This window comes from Sarcophilus harrisii, chromosome 1, assembly GCF_902635505.1.
Source record: "Sarcophilus harrisii chromosome 1, mSarHar1.11, whole genome shotgun sequence".
NCBI classification, from domain to species: domain Eukaryota; kingdom Metazoa; phylum Chordata; class Mammalia; order Dasyuromorphia; family Dasyuridae; genus Sarcophilus; species Sarcophilus harrisii.
This window is the reverse complement of record NC_045426.1, coordinates 150,884,547-150,903,386: the sequence shown is the minus strand read 5'-3', so window position 1 is coordinate 150,903,386 and position 18,840 is coordinate 150,884,547. Positions and strand designations below refer to the sequence as shown.

The following is an 18,840-nucleotide window of genomic DNA, read 5'->3' as shown; positions in this document are numbered from 1 at the left end:
TAAGGCTCAATGATGTATTTGATGTGAGTTCTTCCTCCACTGAGAATGATTGCAATCTACCCACTTTTTGACCTCTGCCCATCTCCTCTTGTCACACACCTCCCTAAAAGGTATTCTCACCATGCTGAAGGAATCTTTTTCTCCGTCTCTTGAGATTGTTTGGACAATTGACAGTGGGATGTTCATTTTCTTACTTTCATTCTCCTTAAAGACCTGCTCTGCCCATTTTTCCACTCAAAAAGATGTCTAATAACATTATTTACATCTGCTCTGCCCAGTTATTCCTCAGTATTGTATATATAGTCTCATTGTATATATATTGTATATATAGTCTCATGCCTACTGTGAATCCAAGTCATTGTCCTTTGGTTGACCTACAACTTTAATTCTTTGGAGACTGGGATATTACATGATTCACAGTCATATAATATCTTAAGTGAAATAATGATGTTGAAAACATGGGCCTTAGTTTCAAGAAGAAGCTGGAGTTTATTATAAATCTTTCATGATTTCCCAAATACAATAAAGCCTACTTTTTGCTTTCTATTCCATTCTAGATCCAGTTCATTATCTTCAATGTATACCCAAAAATATTTACTGATACTTAACTGATACAATTCTAGTTTGTACATTCAATTGCTTGTTACAATTGACATTTCAATAGAGTTTGCAATATACTCAATTTTGATTCTCATTTAAATCTAAAACTTAAAAACACTTTTCTATGTGTCATGGCCCCTTATGGCAGTCTGATGAAACCTATAGATTTTTAGAAGTAAAAAAAAAATTACAATGGAAGGAAATGGTAAATTTCACTTAGAAATTAGTGAAAAGAAGTATGCAATTTCCTCCTCAAGCAAGTTCAAAGACCCCCTGAAATCTATCCACAGATCACTTGGGGCCCCAAGTTAAAAATCAATGTTTTGAGGGAAGATAGTGTGTTGTTATAATCTGTGTTTCATAGATGAGAAAAAAGGACTAGAAAGAAAGAATAAATAAACTGTGTCACACCCAGTAAATACCAGAGGGATTTAAAACTAGGTCTACCTAACTAACCTAAGTCTAACATATGGCATATCCACCAGACATCAGAAATTCTTCATCTGTTTTTTTCTGTTTGGAAAGGCTTAATTCTTTTGAGGAGTAACTTACCTCAGAGTTATTGTAAAAATCAAATGAGATAGCATATGTAAAGCACTTTGAAAATTTCAAAATGCCATGTAAATATTGGGTGGTATTATTATTCTATTCACAACATTTATGAGCTTGATATAATCAAAACAATATCTACAAACATCATGTACAAGGAGTTACTTCTATTTGGATTCTGTGCTGGACTTTTTCTGGGATACTAACAGACATCTTTTGTGAGTATATATGATCCTGTTTTATATTTTTCTTGATGTCTAGTAATCTTTGTTACATCTTGACTCTTATATGATTTTAAATTATGTATGGGAGTTATTTTATTGGACACTGAGGTAGTGTTTGCTCTGCCAAATAAAATGCTTTCTTATAGTCAACAACCAATAAACACAATGGGATCTTCTCCTATGTATTTCAGTAAATTATATATTTATAAGGATGTATCTCTCTGGTTCCTTCTCACATCCATCAAATATATTCTTCCGGATATGTATAGGCACAGAGGTCAGTAGTTGACATTATATCAGTAGGTTTTCTTCTTTGATTATAAAACCTGTGATTTTATTTCTAAGCATTTGAAATGCTTCACTTTTCACCATGAGACTTCATCTATTAATGTCCTCAAGATTTAACAATAATAGTTAAAATTTCAATATATTTTTTCTTTGAGTAGGGCTTTAATACCTATTGAAAACAAGGTTCTTTATAGAAATAGTAGTAATAATCAAACCTTTCAAATGACTCTCTATAGTTATAAGCTAAAGTCAGCAATCTAATGGTGCTAACATTTCTTAGGAATAAGGCCACTTTTAGAAAAAATTAGTGCATTATTCAGTTAAAGATTTTTCCTTTAAGCTTTTTGATTAATCCTTAGAATGGTATTCATTCCAATGTTGTAGGTACTTTTGATTATATCAGTGTCCCTGTACTCTCTCCATTGCTAGAGAATGCAGTTGGTTCATTCTTCAAATTAATATTCTTCTAGTCACAGAATTTGAGCTGGAAGGGACCTCATTAGCCATCTAGTCAAATCCAAGCAGGAAATATAGCCTTGTGCATATTGTTCCCAAGTGTTTAGTCATCAAGACTTTATTATTGAAGATCTTTAGTAAAGGGGAACCCACACCTTTAAAAAAAAAAAGTATTTTTAGTGTATCTAATATGTGCCAAATACTGTGTTATGTCCTTTAAAACAATAATAAAACCTCACTGAGGTTGGTGCTATTGTTATTCCCATTTTACAAAGGAGGACACTGAGGCAGATAGAAGTTGATGGACTTGCTCAGATTCACACAGCTAACTGTCTGAGGTTAGAATTTGAATTCAAGCTTTCCTTTCTCCAGGCACAGTTCTCCAACAATGTCAGCCTAATCAAACCATTTTTGCATATCTCTATTAAGAAGATTTTCCTCAAATTAAGCCTAAATTTTCCTATTAACTTTTAAACTTCAATCTGGCATCAAGTAAAAAGCAAGGCAAGACAAAAGCACATATTAAGTGTACCAGGAACAAGATGATTCCCTCTTAGGAGGACCTACATGTGCAAAAATGTTTGTAGCAGCCCTTTTCATAGTGGCAAGGAACTGGAAATTGATGGCCGTCAGCTGGGGAATGGCTAAATAAGTTATGATATATAAATGTAATGGAACATTTTTACCTATTTTTGTTATTTATTTTCTTGTTTTTTTTTCTTTCTCATGTTTTTTCACTATTGATTTGATTTTTCTTGTGCAGCATGATGAATATGGAAAAGAATATGGAATATGCACAGCAAAGATGACTATTTAAAAGAACTGCAAATGTTTAACCTATTTTGGATTGTTTGCCGTCTTAGAGAGGAGAGGGGGAGAAAAAAAAAAACCCGAGATTTTGTAAAGGTGAATGTTGAAAACTATCTTTGCCTGTATTTGGAAAAATAAAATATTTCAAAAAAGTAAAGAGAAAAAAAAAGATATTTCCCTTTTCCACAAGATAGCTCTTTTTTTTTAATCTATCTACTTTCTCTTCTTCAGGCTAAGTGTCTTTACTTCCTTCAATCAATTCTTATATGGTGATATCAAGGACTTTCTCCCCATTCTGGTTGTCCTCCAGTTTAACAATAGTTTTAGTAAAATGTGACAACTAGGAGAAAATGCAAACAATGGAGATGCAGTCTGGACAAGCAGAGCATACCTCTTACTGCTCTGGTCCTGGAGGGCCTACTTCTCTTTATACAGCCTAAGATTACACTTATATTTCTTCAGTTATAGTATAATTAAGTTGATATTAAGTCATTAATAAAACACATTAAAACTCCCAGGCCTTTTACAGAAGAATTGGGATAGTATCTTGTTACATTTCCTTTGCCTTATATTTATGATCCCACTTTATTAGACATCATCTTAGCAGCAACTCACTAATTTTCTAGTTTGTCAAGTTATTTTTGAAGCATGCAGTGGGCTAGCCATCCCTCCCAGTTCTCCATTATCTGCCAATTTGATAAGCTCACTATTATGCCTTATGCAAATCATAGATAAAAATGAACTAAGTACAAATTCTGTGTCATTCCACCAGAGGTCTCTTTCCAAGCAAAGATCAAAATACTGAAGATTATTCCTTGAATCTTACCAATCATGCATTTTAAAATCTACTTCATTGTATTATTATTTTGTCAAATGTTTTATTAAATTTTATTTAAAATATTTGCCATATTCCTTGATTTATTAATCTAACAATTATATCAAAAACAGAAATAAATTTAACTTGACTTATTCTTTGGGAAGTTAAGCTAACTAGTAGTTCCATAAAAAATGCAAATCCTTAATACATTCAAGAATCTTGCCAGAAATCAAAGGTAAACTCACTGGCCTCTAGTCTAGAGACTTCATTCTATTTCCTTTTTTCAAAATTAAAACATTTGTCCTATAATTCTATGACTTTCATTTTCTATGCTTTTAAAAAAAACTTATTTTTAAAAATAATATCTCATTGTCACTTCTTAGTACCATCCTCCTAAGAAGCCTTCCTTGTAATAAATAATCAACACAAACTGACAAGAGAACATATTCTTTTCTTTATACCTGTAATTCACCATTGTTCTATGAAAAAAAAGAGATCTGACTAACATGCCCTTAGAGTCAGTGGTGGCCAGTGCACTGATCTAAGTTCTGATGTCTTTTAGAGTTATGTTCTTTACTTTCCTGTGGTAATTATGTATTCTAATTTTTTTTTATTTAATTCTCTTTCAGTTCATACAAGTTATCTCAAGTTTCTTTAAATTTTCTATATTAGTCATTTCTTCATAATACTTTTTTTTAGCCAATTCCCCAACTGATGAGAACTTACTTTGCAAAAAGTATTGTTAAAGATATACTTGTATAGATAGTTCTTTTAGTAAACACACATACACTCACATAACCTTGCATTTTTAAAATACATTTTTAAGGATTTTAGCTTGTTCTTTATATTGCTTATATTTTCCCTTATGTCATTTTCTCTTTCCTCACTCAGACACATTGTTTAGAACCCACAGTCCAAAAAAATTCTTTCAAAGAAATAAAGAGGAAGAGGAAGTATTCAATAAAACCAATCAACACAATGAAAAATATGTTTCAGGCAATATTCTGTGCTCTTGGACCCCGACTTCCACAAAGAAGCAGGTGGAAATGTTTCTTCATATCCTTCTTTAAGGACAACTTGTCCTTTACATCTTATAATGTTTGTAATATAATGTTCTTCACATACAGTACTGTAATCATTGTGTATATTGTTTGCCTAAATGTTTACTTCACTTTGCATCAGTTTATGTTCATCTTCCTATACTTCTCTATATTTATTTTGTTTATAATTTCTTACAGCATAGTAATATTCCATCACATTTATATAGTACAATCTGTTTATCATCCTTTATTAGATAGTACACTTTAAAATTCTTTATCACATAAGAATTTTAAATTATTATTTCTCTTCCTTGAGACAAATGACCAGTAGTGGCATCATTAGGTCAAAGGGCATGAATAGTTGAATCCTTTTAATAGTTTAATAGTTTTCAGTAAAATCAAATTGTTTTTCAGAATGGTTAGACCAATTCACAACTTCACGAACTGTGTAGTGAAGTATCCATCATTTCATAGTATTTGCAGCCTTTAACTCCATCTTTTATCATTTTTACTTATTTGAAAGATACAATATAAAACTTCATAGTTTTTTTTTTAATTTACAATTCTTTTACTTTTAAGTGACATAGAGCATTTTCCTCACATAGCTATTAATCATTTGCATTTTCTTTTCTTTTGTTTTAAAGTTAAACATGTATAATCTTTTAAAACATATATCCGTATTTGTCATGATGTACAAGGAAAATCAGACCAAAAGGGGAAAAAAAGGATGAAAATACTATGCTTTGATCCACATTCAGTTTCTAAAATTCTCTCTCTGGATATAGATGACATTTCCATCAAAAGTATATTAGAATTGTCTTTAATCACCGCATTGCTGAGAAGAGCTAAGTCTACCACAGTTGTACATCACATAATTTTACTATTACTGGTGTGTACAATATTCTCTTGGTTCTGCTCATTTCATTCAGCCACAGGTCATATAAGTCTTTCCAGGCTTTTATGAAATCAGTGTGCTCATCATTTCTTATAGAACAATAATATTCCAAATACATTCATATACTATGATTTAATCAGCTATTCCCCAAATGTTGGGGAATTTCCAATTTCTAATCTCTTGCCTTTAAAAAAAGAGCTGCTACAAACATTTTGCACATGTGGGTCCTTTTCCTTCTTTTATGATTTGTTTGGGATACAGACCCAGTTGCACTTCATTTTCATAACACAATTTATATTTTTTGATCATTCAACAATTGGGAAATACATATTTTAAAAGATGACCCATGGGCAGCAATATCTCAGCAGCAGTGGTGAAGGTAATTTCTTCCTTCTCTCTTTTCTGGAACATAGCCTCTCGTGTAGATATCTCATGTCGGGAGATTAATGTGTTTAACAACACAACAATGCACATTTTCCCCCCACTTTTGATCCCTTTTCACCAGAGAAATTTTTAAATGACTCTGGGTATAAAGGTATGTAAAATATGTATAAAAATCAAACATTTATTACTAAGTCGATTTCATGACCTCTACATTCAATTATGAGATCCCTTATGGGGTTGTGAACTACAGTTTAAGAATCTAGGTTCTAGATCACAAGAAATAAAGAAGTCCCCCACCTCCATAAAAAAAAAAAAAAAAAAGACAACAACATTGTTTTGGAGAAAAGACAGATCAACTGTGGATAATTCTCTCCATGATACTTTTCTCAATGTGCCTACAAAATATGGATCTTCCATGATACTATAGGTAGTATAACTACGCACCTCTCAGATTGGCTAAGATGACAGGAAAAGATAATGACGAATGTTGGAGGGAATATGGGAAAACTGGGACACTTATACATTGTTGGTAGAATTGTGTGTAGAGGGCTGGAACTCTGAAAAGGTGAACTTGAATCTAAGGCAGCAGAGTACTTAAGGCTAAATACCTATTCAATGTGAAATAATGGTTCTAATAAACATATACTGATATGGTGATGTGATGGCTCTCCTCACTTGTTGAATGTGGTGTGGTAAGATAATTGGAGGGAAGGATTGGAGGGCTGATGGAGAGACTTGAGAGTCTCTTTGCTGCAGCCTGCTCAGTAGGGAAGACTTCAGGATCCAGACTCCAGAGTCCAGGTGCCATCTTAGAGGAGCCACATGGCAGCTTGCCTGCCTCCTTCTCTTCTCCTTCTAAAGACCAAGGACTTTGACTAATCCTGACTCTGATTGATCCTGAGGTTGTCCAGAGAGCTAGCCCAGACATTATAATTGTGAATGGATCCAGTCATTCTGGAGAGCAATTTGGAACTCTGCCAATGTATAAAGAGCTTCGGGTTCTGCTCACTTCACTCAGCATCAGTTCATGTAAGTCTCTCCAGGCCTCTCTGAAATCATCTTGCTGACTGTTTCTTAAAGAACAATAATATTCCATAACATTCATATACCATAACTTATTCAGCCATTCCCTAACACTCAGTTTCCAGTTTTTTGCCACTACAAAAAGGGCTGCCGCAAACATTTTTGCACATGTGGGTCCCTTTCCCATCTTTAGGATATAAGGCCCAGTAGAAACAGTAAAACACTGCTGGATCAAAAGGTATACACAATTTGATAACTTTTTGAACAGAGTTCCAATTCTGACGGGCATGACTCATCAGTGAGATGATTAAGGCCAGTTCCAATGATTTTGTGATGAAGAAAACCATCTACACCCAGAGAGAGGTCTGTGGGAAATGAGTGAGGATTACAACATAGCATTTTCATTCTTTTTGTTTTGCTTGCATTTTGTTTTCTTTCTCATTTTTTTCCCTTTTTGATCTGATTTTTCTTATGCAGCAAGTCCAAAGATCATTACTTTTTGCAAAACAAAACAAATGAACAAACAACAAAACAGCAACTTAGAAGCAAAATAAGCACCTCCTACCTTTTCTCTGTCACTGATTGTACAAAAAACAACTCGAAAGCAAAATAAGCACCTCCCGCCTTCTCTCTATCATTGATTACCATTGTACTATCAACCTGAGCAGCAGTTCTATCCATAGGACCAGTTATTTTTCTGGAACAAAAAGAATTTATCATCTCATAAATATCTATCCTCTTAGTTATAAGAATAAAGAGAATTAAGAAAAATCCACTGAATTAATTTCAGCAGAATATAACAATTCCAAAATATAAGTATAAATAATAAAAACCTCTACAAATTAATCAAAATTAGTATGCTACTCAAAAGTAGTATATCATATAAGGAGTACATTTTATCTAGTTAGTACAGGACAATGATAGACCAATGATGTGGGTTTTAGCTATTGTTTGGTTAATCTTGTAAAGAAAAAAAAGTTGAAGAGTTAAACCATGTTTCTCCCAATTTTAGAGAGACAGTTCTTAAGTTTTATTACTGGTTACAAGGAAACAAGGTAAACAAATGTAGATAATACAATTTAAATTCATCATCATTACAGCAAAAACAACTTAAAGATGCATGTGAAATATACTATATTCATTATTCAGGGCTATGTAGGAAAAAATGAAATATTTTACTTCAGCAGTAACTGTCTAAAATATTTTAGTTAGAAAATGGTAGCACCATGTGACAGTTTTAGTATGGGGTATAATAATCATGTGAAAAATCTGATACACAATTAAAAAAACCTTTCAAAAATACAGAGTCCCACTACAAAGAAGCATTTAATGTATTATAAAATTATAACAATAATGGACATTCTTAAGGTAGAGGAAAATGGTTTATAAATTTGATGCAGGCAAAGAGATATTGGGGATCAAAATGTGTTTTCCTTAAAGACAGATGGCATTGTATTCCTAAGATCACCACAATTATTATTACAATGGCTAAGTTCACAGAACTGTACAGAAATATAATATTCTTTCTATCTCAATAAAGAGGAACCTGGTAGCTGAGAATACAATGCTGGAATAAGAATCTGGAAGACATGAGCCACATCTTAGGTATTTGACCTTTGGCAAATCACCTAACCCCTTTTTCTCTCCATTTCATCAACTTTAAAATGGGATATTATAATAGCACCTTTTCCCCTTTCTCCCCTCCAGGTCTACCTGTCTCAAATAGGCTGGAAATGGATTATCTACTCACATGTCCTATCTCAATGGTGAAATTTATGGAAACTTTGATCTGCTTGTTCACCCCTCCTTCAACAGTCTGATGGTTTTCACATCATCCATGGGTTTATCATATTAGTGACAGACTTCATGTAAAAACCTGAGCAACTTAAAATCTACTGAAGCTCAGTACTCCTAAACTTAAAACATCTACCAGTCATAGTTTCCTCCAAAAGCATCTTGAGATCAAAGGCATTGTATAACTACATGAGGCTAAAGTGTTTTTAATAATACCTACCTTTATGTCACGAAAAAATACATAGTATGATTGTTTTTGATATCGTAGTGAAGATTTGTGCTCAGGTACAGATTTGTATAGACTGGATTAATGTTCTCCAAGATTCATTCCAACTGTGAGTTTCCTTGAGATTTTATAACTCTATGTGGTTCTTTAATTTAATTTTAAATGGATGACAGGAAAGGAATTTCTTTTACATAAATATGTGAATGTTGTTACTGAAACATTCTTCCTATTTCAACTAGAATAGAATCTTAATAATTGAAATTATGTCCTTATAACTGTGATGATAGTTGATGCTTGTTCATCATTTTCACTTATATATTCAGTAAAAGTTGCAGTTAAAAATTTCAATGTGAACATTTATTTATGGAAATTTCCCAAGTCCTTAAAGAAGGCAAAGGTTAGGAAGAAATTAAAATATATGTATTAATATTAAATTGTTGCACTTTTTTTTTTCTCTGAAACTGAACCTGTATCCAATTTTCAATGGTATAATTATGTTGCCATTGCTAATTATGTCTATGTGGTATATCCTACATTCAGCATTCATTATAATACAAACGTTGTCTGTGTGGAATTTGGAAAGATAACTGGACATTTCATACTTTTGAGATACTGGCATTCTTTCATCAATGCTTATTTGCATTCTCATTAGTATGCATGAGATTTTCATTGAACTTTAATACTCCTACTGGCACATAACATACCATAATGAGTGTAAAAGTGAGCATGCAAATTAAAACTCCCATTAATCACTGAATGTTACCAGCTTTTTTTTTTTTTTTTTTTTTTAAAAGAAGGACAGAAGAGGAAAGCAGTAAAATCCTGAAGGAAGCAATCACTGAGTCTCCAAAGGCATTGAAAATGACTGATATCCTTTCAGAGGCATTATTGACAGGGGTGAGGAGGTAAATGAGATATTCTATCACTAGATATAGTAGGTGACCATTTAGAATTAAATTACAGAAAGGTTATCAGTAGTCTGCATCTGTGCAATATTACATTAGGAATATCTATTATTTCCTTTTCTAAAAGAGAATGAAAAAATATAGTATTGTGATGAAGCTTTATCACCTAAAAAGTCATCTTTGTTAATTCTGTGTACGTATATTCATAAAGGATATTAAAATACATTCTATTTTTAAATTTACAAAAAAAGGTATACTTCAAAGAAAAGATTTTCAAACAAACTTTATATAATAATTGCAAAGGAAGGTGGCCTAGTTGTACCAGATCTAAAACTGTATTATAAAGCAACAATCATCGAAAGTATTTGGTACTGGCTAAGAAATAAAGTGATCATTGGAAGAGGTTAGGTATACATGACACAGTAGCAAAAAACGTAGTTAATTTACTGTTTGAAAAACTGAAAGACTCCAGCTTCTGACATAAGGTCTTATTATTTGAGATATTGATTTATACCTACTTTTTGCAGCAATTTTTGTCATACTCTAAACTAAGATAAAGTTGAAATAAGCAAATTAAGAGAATAAAGAACAGTTTACCTATCAGATCTATTGAGAAGAGAAGAATTTGTGACCAAAGATAGAGAACATTATATGAAATGCAAAATGGATCATTTTTATTACATTAAAGTATTTTCACAAACAAAGCCAATGCAACAAAAGATTAGAAAGAAAGTAAAATCCAGCTATTCTGGAGGGCAATTTGGAACTATGCTCAAAAAGTTATCAAATTGTGCATACCCTTTGATCCAGCAGTGTTTCTACTGGCAAAGAAATCTTAAAGAAGGGAAAGGGACCTGTATGTGCATGAATGTTTGTGGCAGGTCTCTTTGTAGTAGCCAGAAACTTGGAAACTTAGTGGATGCCCATCAATTGGAGAATGGCTGAATAACTTGTGGTATATGAATATTATGGAATATTATTGTTTGGTAAGAAATGACCAGCAGGATGATTTCAGAAAGGACTTACACGAGACACTTACACGAACTGATGCTGAGTGAAATGAGCAGGACCAGGAGATCATTATATACTTCAACAACAATACTATATGATGATCAATTCTGATGGACGTGGCCATCTCCAGCAATGAGATGAACCAAATCAGTTCCAATAGAGCAGTAATGAATTGAACTAGCTACAATCAGTGAAAGAACTCTGGGAGATGACTATGAACCATATTACATAGAATTTCCAATCCCTATATTTTTGTCTGCCTGCATTTTTGATTTCCTTCACAGGCTAATAAGTACACTATTTCAAAGTCCGATTCTTTTTGTACAGCAAAATAACTGTTAGGACATGTATTTAATTTATATTTAACATGTATTGGTTAACCTGCCATCTGGGGGAGAGGAAGGGGGAAGGAGGGGAAAAATTGGAACAAAAGGTTTGGCAACTGTCAATGCTGTAAAATTACCCATGCATATAACTTGTAAATAAAAAGCTATAGTAAAAAAAAAAAAAAAAAAAAAAAAAAAGAAAAAGAAAGTAAGAAAGTAGAAAACTGGGAAACAATTTTTATAGGCGATGTTTCTGATAAAAGCCTCATTTCTCAAATATATAGAGAACTGAGTCAAATTTATAAGAACACAAGTCATTGCCCAATTGATGAACAGGATATGAACAGGCAGTTTTCAGATAAAGAAATATGTAGTCATATAAAAAATGGTCTAAATCACTATTGATTAGAGAAATGCAAATGAAAATAACTCTGAGATACCATCCCGCACCTATCATATTGGCTAATATGACAGAAAAGGAAAATGATAAATGTTAAGAGTTGTAATGCCGGAGAAACTGAGCAAGATAGAGATTAGAGAGTATTTAATAATTTATTTAATGGGAGAGATTTACTGGGACCAAATGGATCCATGGTTTGGTCCCAGGGCTGAATGAGAATATCAGCTCCAAGAATCCAGCAAACAATGTGGGTTCTCAATGACCTATATACACACGGCTCAGCCTCAGGGGACAGACTGAGGTGGGGGTGGAGTCAGAGTGCTGAGAGCAGGAACACGATTCTAGGACTCTCACAATCCACTTCTGACATGGTGAAGGGAGGCATGGGGGGAGGAACCCTAGAGATGGGGAGAGGAATCCTGATAAGACAATATCTGACATTCTTGGGATGGGGAAAGGCATTCTGATATTCTAAAACATAAGATCTTTTATCCTTATCAAATATTCTGATAAAGAGGGAGGGGAAGTTTTGCAGGACTTAGCTTTGAGAAGCAGGGAAACTGAGTCAGGACTGGGTCAGGATAATTATGGAAACTGAGAACCAAGAGAAGATGTGAGAAAATTGGAACACTAATGCATTGCTGGTAGAGTTGTGAACTGATCTAACCATTCTGGAGAAAAATTTGGAACCATGCCCAAAGGGACATAAAACTGTGCATACCCTTTAATCCAGCTGTGCCAATATTGGAGCAGTAACAGCAACTCTACATGGTGACCAACTATTACAGACTTAGCTCTTTTCGCCTATACAATGATTCAAGACAAATCTAAAAGATATGTGATAAAAAATGTTATCCACATCCAAAGAACTATGGACTCTGAATGCAGATCTATTTTCACTTTTTTTGTTGCTTTTTTTTTCTTTCTCATTTTCCCCTTTTGTTCTGATTCTTCTTCCACAAATGACCAAAATAGAAATATGTTTAATATGTTTGTATATGTCTAACCTGTATCAGATTGTTTGTTGTTTTTGGGAAGTGGAGGAAAAAAGAGACAGGCAGAAAATTTAGAACTTAAAATTTTACATAAATGAATATTACATGTTCTAATTAATGTATTTGGAAAAAATAAAGTGCTATTAAGCACAAAAAAAAATGAGAAAGGAACATGATTCCTTGTGAAATATTCTTGTAGAATATCAAAACATATATGGAATAAAATGTGAGAAGATCTGCATTTTTCCTCTAAGTATTCTCAGAAAATGGGACTGAGGTAGTAGCTAAGAATGTGATACTGTAAATTTTACAGATTACTGTTCTTTTAGAATAAGAAACTATTATAACTGCTACTTAGAATAAATGTTGGTAAGAGACAGTAATTCAAGACCTTAATGGGGCTCCTTCACTAATATCTGTGGCCATTTTTGATTTTAAAAAATACCTACCATATGCCAGAACTTATACAACCAGTCCCTGACCTCAAGGAGCTTTATTTGGTAAAGTGTCTACTTACTGATTTAAAAACAACAACATATTTTAGATAACAAACTATAAGTTTTAGAAATGAGAAAATGATGGTTAAGAGCTTTCAGGTGCTGCCTCAGCTTTGCCAGGCCCCATTCAACTGCTCAAAGCAAGGTAGTCCCTAAATGAGTTATCCTCTTTTTGGTGATTACTCCTATTTGGAAAGTCTCCGCATCCCACCTAGAGGGCTACTTGAAGCAAGGCTTCTCTCATCTTTCTATTCTGTTCTTTCCTCTCCATCACTCCTTTTAGGCTAGACTCTCTTTGCTCTTTAGGTGACAATATACAATTCCGATAAAATTCAGTGTACTAATATTCTAGTAGAAGGCTCATAGGAGCTCTTCAGGGGCTCACTTTCCCTTTCTATGTATCAAGTATAGATTATAACAAGAACCTTCTAGAGATAATGAGTAATTAATATTAGATCTATTGTATTAACCTGTATAAAGAAACTGAAATAATAAAAACATAATAATCAGTAAAGATTAGATTAATGGTAAATGATTAACATCACCTACTTGTCTATCTTGTTCCTCTTGGTAGAATAATAGGTCACTATGGGGAGCAAAAGACTGAAGCTGCTGTCAGAAATAATTCCTGTGTTAGCTGACTTTGTGATTTTGCTCAACTACTTTCTTAAAAACAATGGAGGATTATATCAGAAAGGCATATTGGGAAATAGTTGTGACATAAAAAACTCAAAGGTTTTCATTAAAACATAATACATACATATATAAACATTAAATTTGGCTCTTCAAAAAGTTGTATTCAATTTTTCAAATGACTTGTTTTAAGAAATAGGAATTCTTTATTATGTTAATTATTGAGTAGGGATTCTTAATTTGTTGTTGTTGTTGAGGCAATTGGGCTTAAATGACTTATACAGGGTCACACAGCTAGAAAGTGTTAAGTGCCTGAGACCAGATTTGAACTGACTTTAGGGCTGGTGCTTTACTTACCCACTGCGCCACATAGTTGCCCCAATTCTTAATTTTTGTAACACGAATCCTCTGTCTACAGATACTTGAAAGTGTTTTTAAGTGCATGAAATAAAATACATAAAATTATAAAGAAAACCAATTATATGGAAAGTTTTTTCTTAGTGCTACTTAACTGTCATTGATCTCTTTCTCTGTATCTTTAACATCTAAGTTCACAGATACCGGGGTTAAGAACCTCAGTAGATAGGGTAACAACCCTTTCAATAGAGTAATTGACTGGATACTATAGAGGTAGTTCTGAGAGAGTTATATGAAGGTGTTTTATGCTGTGCTAAAAAATATTCCTCCTCTGAGAACAGAAAGTGCATTGGAAATAAATGGAGAATAATAATATGAAAATCTACTTTCTTGTAATAATTTGTCATCTCAATGCAAGTTATACTCAATGGAGAAATTATCAAAAGTTACTCCAGTTAAAGATGAAGGGGACAGAAAAAGATAAAGGCATTGCTATTTTTTCTCAAGCAACCTGGTTAAGCTGAAGGAATAGAAAAGAAACTCTGGGTGAGAGTTTCTCATAGATTTCAACCAAATTTCATAGATCCTAAACAGAAAGCAGGTCTGAAGACTCTTTATTAGCAGAACAGAAACTAAGAGGGTTAGCAGATGATAAATATTAACACGAGAAACTCAGCAGTGGAAAAGATTAGATACAGAAGACCCATGAGGGATTAAATAAAGAAGCATTGTGTTTGATAAAACCCAAAACTTCCAACTTAACGAGCTAAGAACTTACTATTAAACAAAATATTGAGAAAATCAGAAAGCAGTGTGTGGCAAAATTTAGGTTTTGATCATGTCAAATTGTTAAGTGCCAAATGGGTAAATATCCTAAATTTAAGAAGTCAAATCATAAACAAATTGAGTAGAAAATAATCTTTTACATCTGTGGATAAGGGAAAAATTCTTGAACAAGGGATAAAAAAGATCACAAGAGATTAAAATTGGCAATTTTAATTTTAAAAGTTTTTGCACAATGAGATGTAGTTAAAGTTAGAAGTTGAGGCATTTACTAGAAAAAATCTTTGCAGTCAATGTCTGATATTCAAGAGATATCCATAGGGAGAATTAATTCAAATATATAGGAACAAGAAGTATTCTCCAATAGATCAATGCTTAAACAGTATGAAGAAGCAATTTTCAATAGAAGAAAAGCAGATGATCATAACAACTAGATGGAAAAAAAGCATTGCATCATTAATAAGAAGAAAAATACAAATCGAAATATTTTAAGTTCTACTCTACACCCATTGGAATGGCAAAGATAATTTTTAAAAAAGATAATGAAATTGTTGGAAGAATACTGGGAAAATAGACTATTAATGTATTTTTGGTTGAAACCATGAATTGGTTGAGTGACACAATTTATAACAAGGAAAACAAATTGGAACTTGATTCCTAAGTCATTGAAGTATATTATACATTCTCTTTATTCAGTGAATTCCTGACTATGCTTATATTCCAAAGGAATCAAAAGAATGGAAAAGAAGTTCTTAATTGAGAATGGCAGAACAAGTTGCAGAATATGAATATAATGAAATATTCACTATAATAAATAAAGGGGCAGTTTCAGAGGAACTGGAGAAGACATATGAAACTATGTAGAATGAAACAATCAGAATGAGAAAAATAATTTAAACAATAACAACAACACTGTAAAGACAAACCTGAAAGAATGGAGAATTTTTTTTTCTTGCTTAACTTTACATTTGTTACAAGGGTTTTGTTTTGTCTTGTTTTTCTAGATGGATGGAAGATTTGGGAGAAAGAGGCAGACCAAAAAAAGAGTTGTTTGCCCGTAAGTCCAACCAAAGTAAAGAAAAGAAAAAAGGCATCATAGAATATATATGAGTGTATATATGTGTGCATGGATTTGTGTGTATGTGTATGTGTACAGGTATAAAAGGTAAGGCACAAAAGAGAACAGAGAGTCAGAAACACAAACAAAATAATTGTGAAAGTTACATAACTATAGATAGTCGAGAATTCAACAGGTAAGCTATAGAAAAGACTACAGAAGATAAAATTGGTGATTTTTATTACATGAAACTGAAAATTCTTTTCATAAATAAAATCAACATATTTAAAATTAAAAGAGAAAAACGGTTAACTAGAGGAAAATATTTGCACTAAATTTCTCTAAGTTCTCACTTCCAAGGGAAATGATTCAAATATATAAGAATCTTTCCTAGCTAGACAAAAGATATGAAAAGACAATTCCAACCAAAAGAAAAGTGAAATATCAAAAACGTTATGAGAAATGTTCCAACTTACTAACAGATAAATGCAATGCAAAACTCAACTTTGAGGTTGTATTTTACACCCATCAGAAATATACCAAAAAGGAGCTGTTTGAGAATATGTACACTAAGGTATTGCTGGTGGGGCTATGAACTGTTTCAACCATTATAAGGCGAGTATTTTGGAGTCATGCCCCTAAAAATCAATAAACTGTGACTTTAACCCAGTAATTTCAATACTAGGACTATTCTCCAGAAAGATCAAAAGAAAAGGATCTATATGCATAAAAATATGTTTTTTTCTTTTTCTTTTTTTTTTTTAAAAAGAAATGGAAACAAAGTAGCTGCTCAGAAATTAGGGAAGGGCTGAACAGATTATGAATGTAATATGAACATAAGGTATTATTAAGTCACAAGAAATTACAAGAGGGATGATTTCAGAGAAAACAGAGATTTCTATCTCAGTGGGTAAACTTAAGGCAGCAAAGTAAAGTGAGGGGAACTAGGAAAATATTTTATATAATGACTATGACACTGTAAACAAAAACAACAATGATTTAAGACTTAAGAACAATAATTTCAATTAAGGAATGACAGAAGTAACATATATATATATATATATATATATATATATATATATAAATCATGAAGTTATGATTGTTATGATATGATAGATGAATATAATGCAAAAGTACTGTATGAATCTACATATCTTGTACTACAAGAAATGATGAAGGCGATGGTTTCAGAAAAAACCTGGGAAGATTTGCCTGAGCTGACACAAAGTAAAGTGAACCAGGAGAACAATTTATGCAATAACAATATTATAAGATAATCAACTGTGAAAGACTTAGTAGCTGATCAACACAACAACCATAATTCCAAAAGATCCATGATGAAACATACTTTTTATCTCCAGACAAAGAACTGATGGTCTCAGAGTGCAGACTGAGGAATATATTCTTTTTTCCTTTCCTTCCTTTCTTTTTGTTTTCTATTTTTTGGAACATGACTAATAAGGATATTTGTTTTTCATGATTATACATATAATAGGTTTCTTCTCCTTGCCTTCTCAGTGAGAAGAAGAAGAAGAGCTGGGAGAAAATTTAAAACTGAAAAAAAAAATAAGATTGAATTTTAAATTAAAAAAACTATTCAATAATTTTACATATTAAATGATCAAAGCAATGGCCAATAATAACTCTCTACAAGTTCTATGATAAAACATGTTTCCCATTTATTGGCAAAAAAGCTGATGGACTAACTAGAGATCATAGTATGGCCAGTGTGTGGATTTGTTTGATGAAATTATCTGTCACAAGGGAAGATGTTTTACTTTAAAGAGTTGGGCAACAACGATAACAATGACTAAAAAAAGTAGAAGAAAAGAATATCAATAAATCATATGAAGATACAGAAAAGAAAAGGAAGTCAAAAAGGAGACAGACAAGTAGGGTATTGTTAGAACTACCATGCTAAATTTGAAATACATGCAAAAACGGTGTATTTAGCAGAGATTTGATTTCATCTGGACCTTTCTTTTTTTGTTCTTTGTATAGGCAAGTGTTCCCATTTGTTGGTTTCTTAAGATTACAGTAATAAAGAGGAAAGATTTAAAAAAAAAACTAATAAAAATAAATTGGCTAGTTTAACTTGGAATAATTTTAAAATAGTTAATTGTAAATCATCTATAATAATCCCTAGGAAAAGTTAGTTCACATAATCTTAACTTCATTTATATTTTACTTTAAAAATCCATTCCTTTCATCTATATTTGAATATGGATACATATTATGCTATAGAAATTTGTAATATTTCAAAAAAGTTAGGAGTCATCATATGAAGACTGGTTCAGAAAGAACTAGAAATCTGTCAAGCTTTTTTATCCTGTTTTGACTTCTTCCCATTCTAAACTGAAGATGAAGAACACATATAAGACATATCATGCATTAAGCAAGCAGAGATGTTCAGTTTAATACCCTATCTGTACTTAAAAGTTCTTTCCTTCCAGTTCTTGGTAGACTGTAGTAAAGTTGCTGGAAAAAGAAATGATCATGCACCAAGAAGTGAATCAAGCTAAATAATGTAATAATAAAAAAAGAACCAAAGTTATGTCAATGGATCATCCCCATGTTGAATAGATACATTTATATGTACTGCTTTAAACAATGGCAATAAGATGCTGCATTCTCCTTGCTTACACAGGAATACTTATAGTTAAGTTTACAGTTATGAACATCTTTCACATATAAAGCTTACTTAATTATTCAATACTGTCCTCAACAGTAAGACAGAACTTCATAAAAAAGGATGATTTAAAGGAAAAGA

At 32.3% G+C, this 18,840-nt stretch overlaps 1 protein-coding gene across 1 annotated transcript in view; it reads right to left on the bottom strand.

The window, feature by feature from the left end:
* The window catches only part of NDUFAF2 (NADH:ubiquinone oxidoreductase complex assembly factor 2), a 229,071-nt gene that overhangs the window by 82,721 nt on the left and 127,510 nt on the right, over positions 1 to 18,840 (bottom strand). The gene's annotated exons all lie outside the window — the stretch shown is intronic.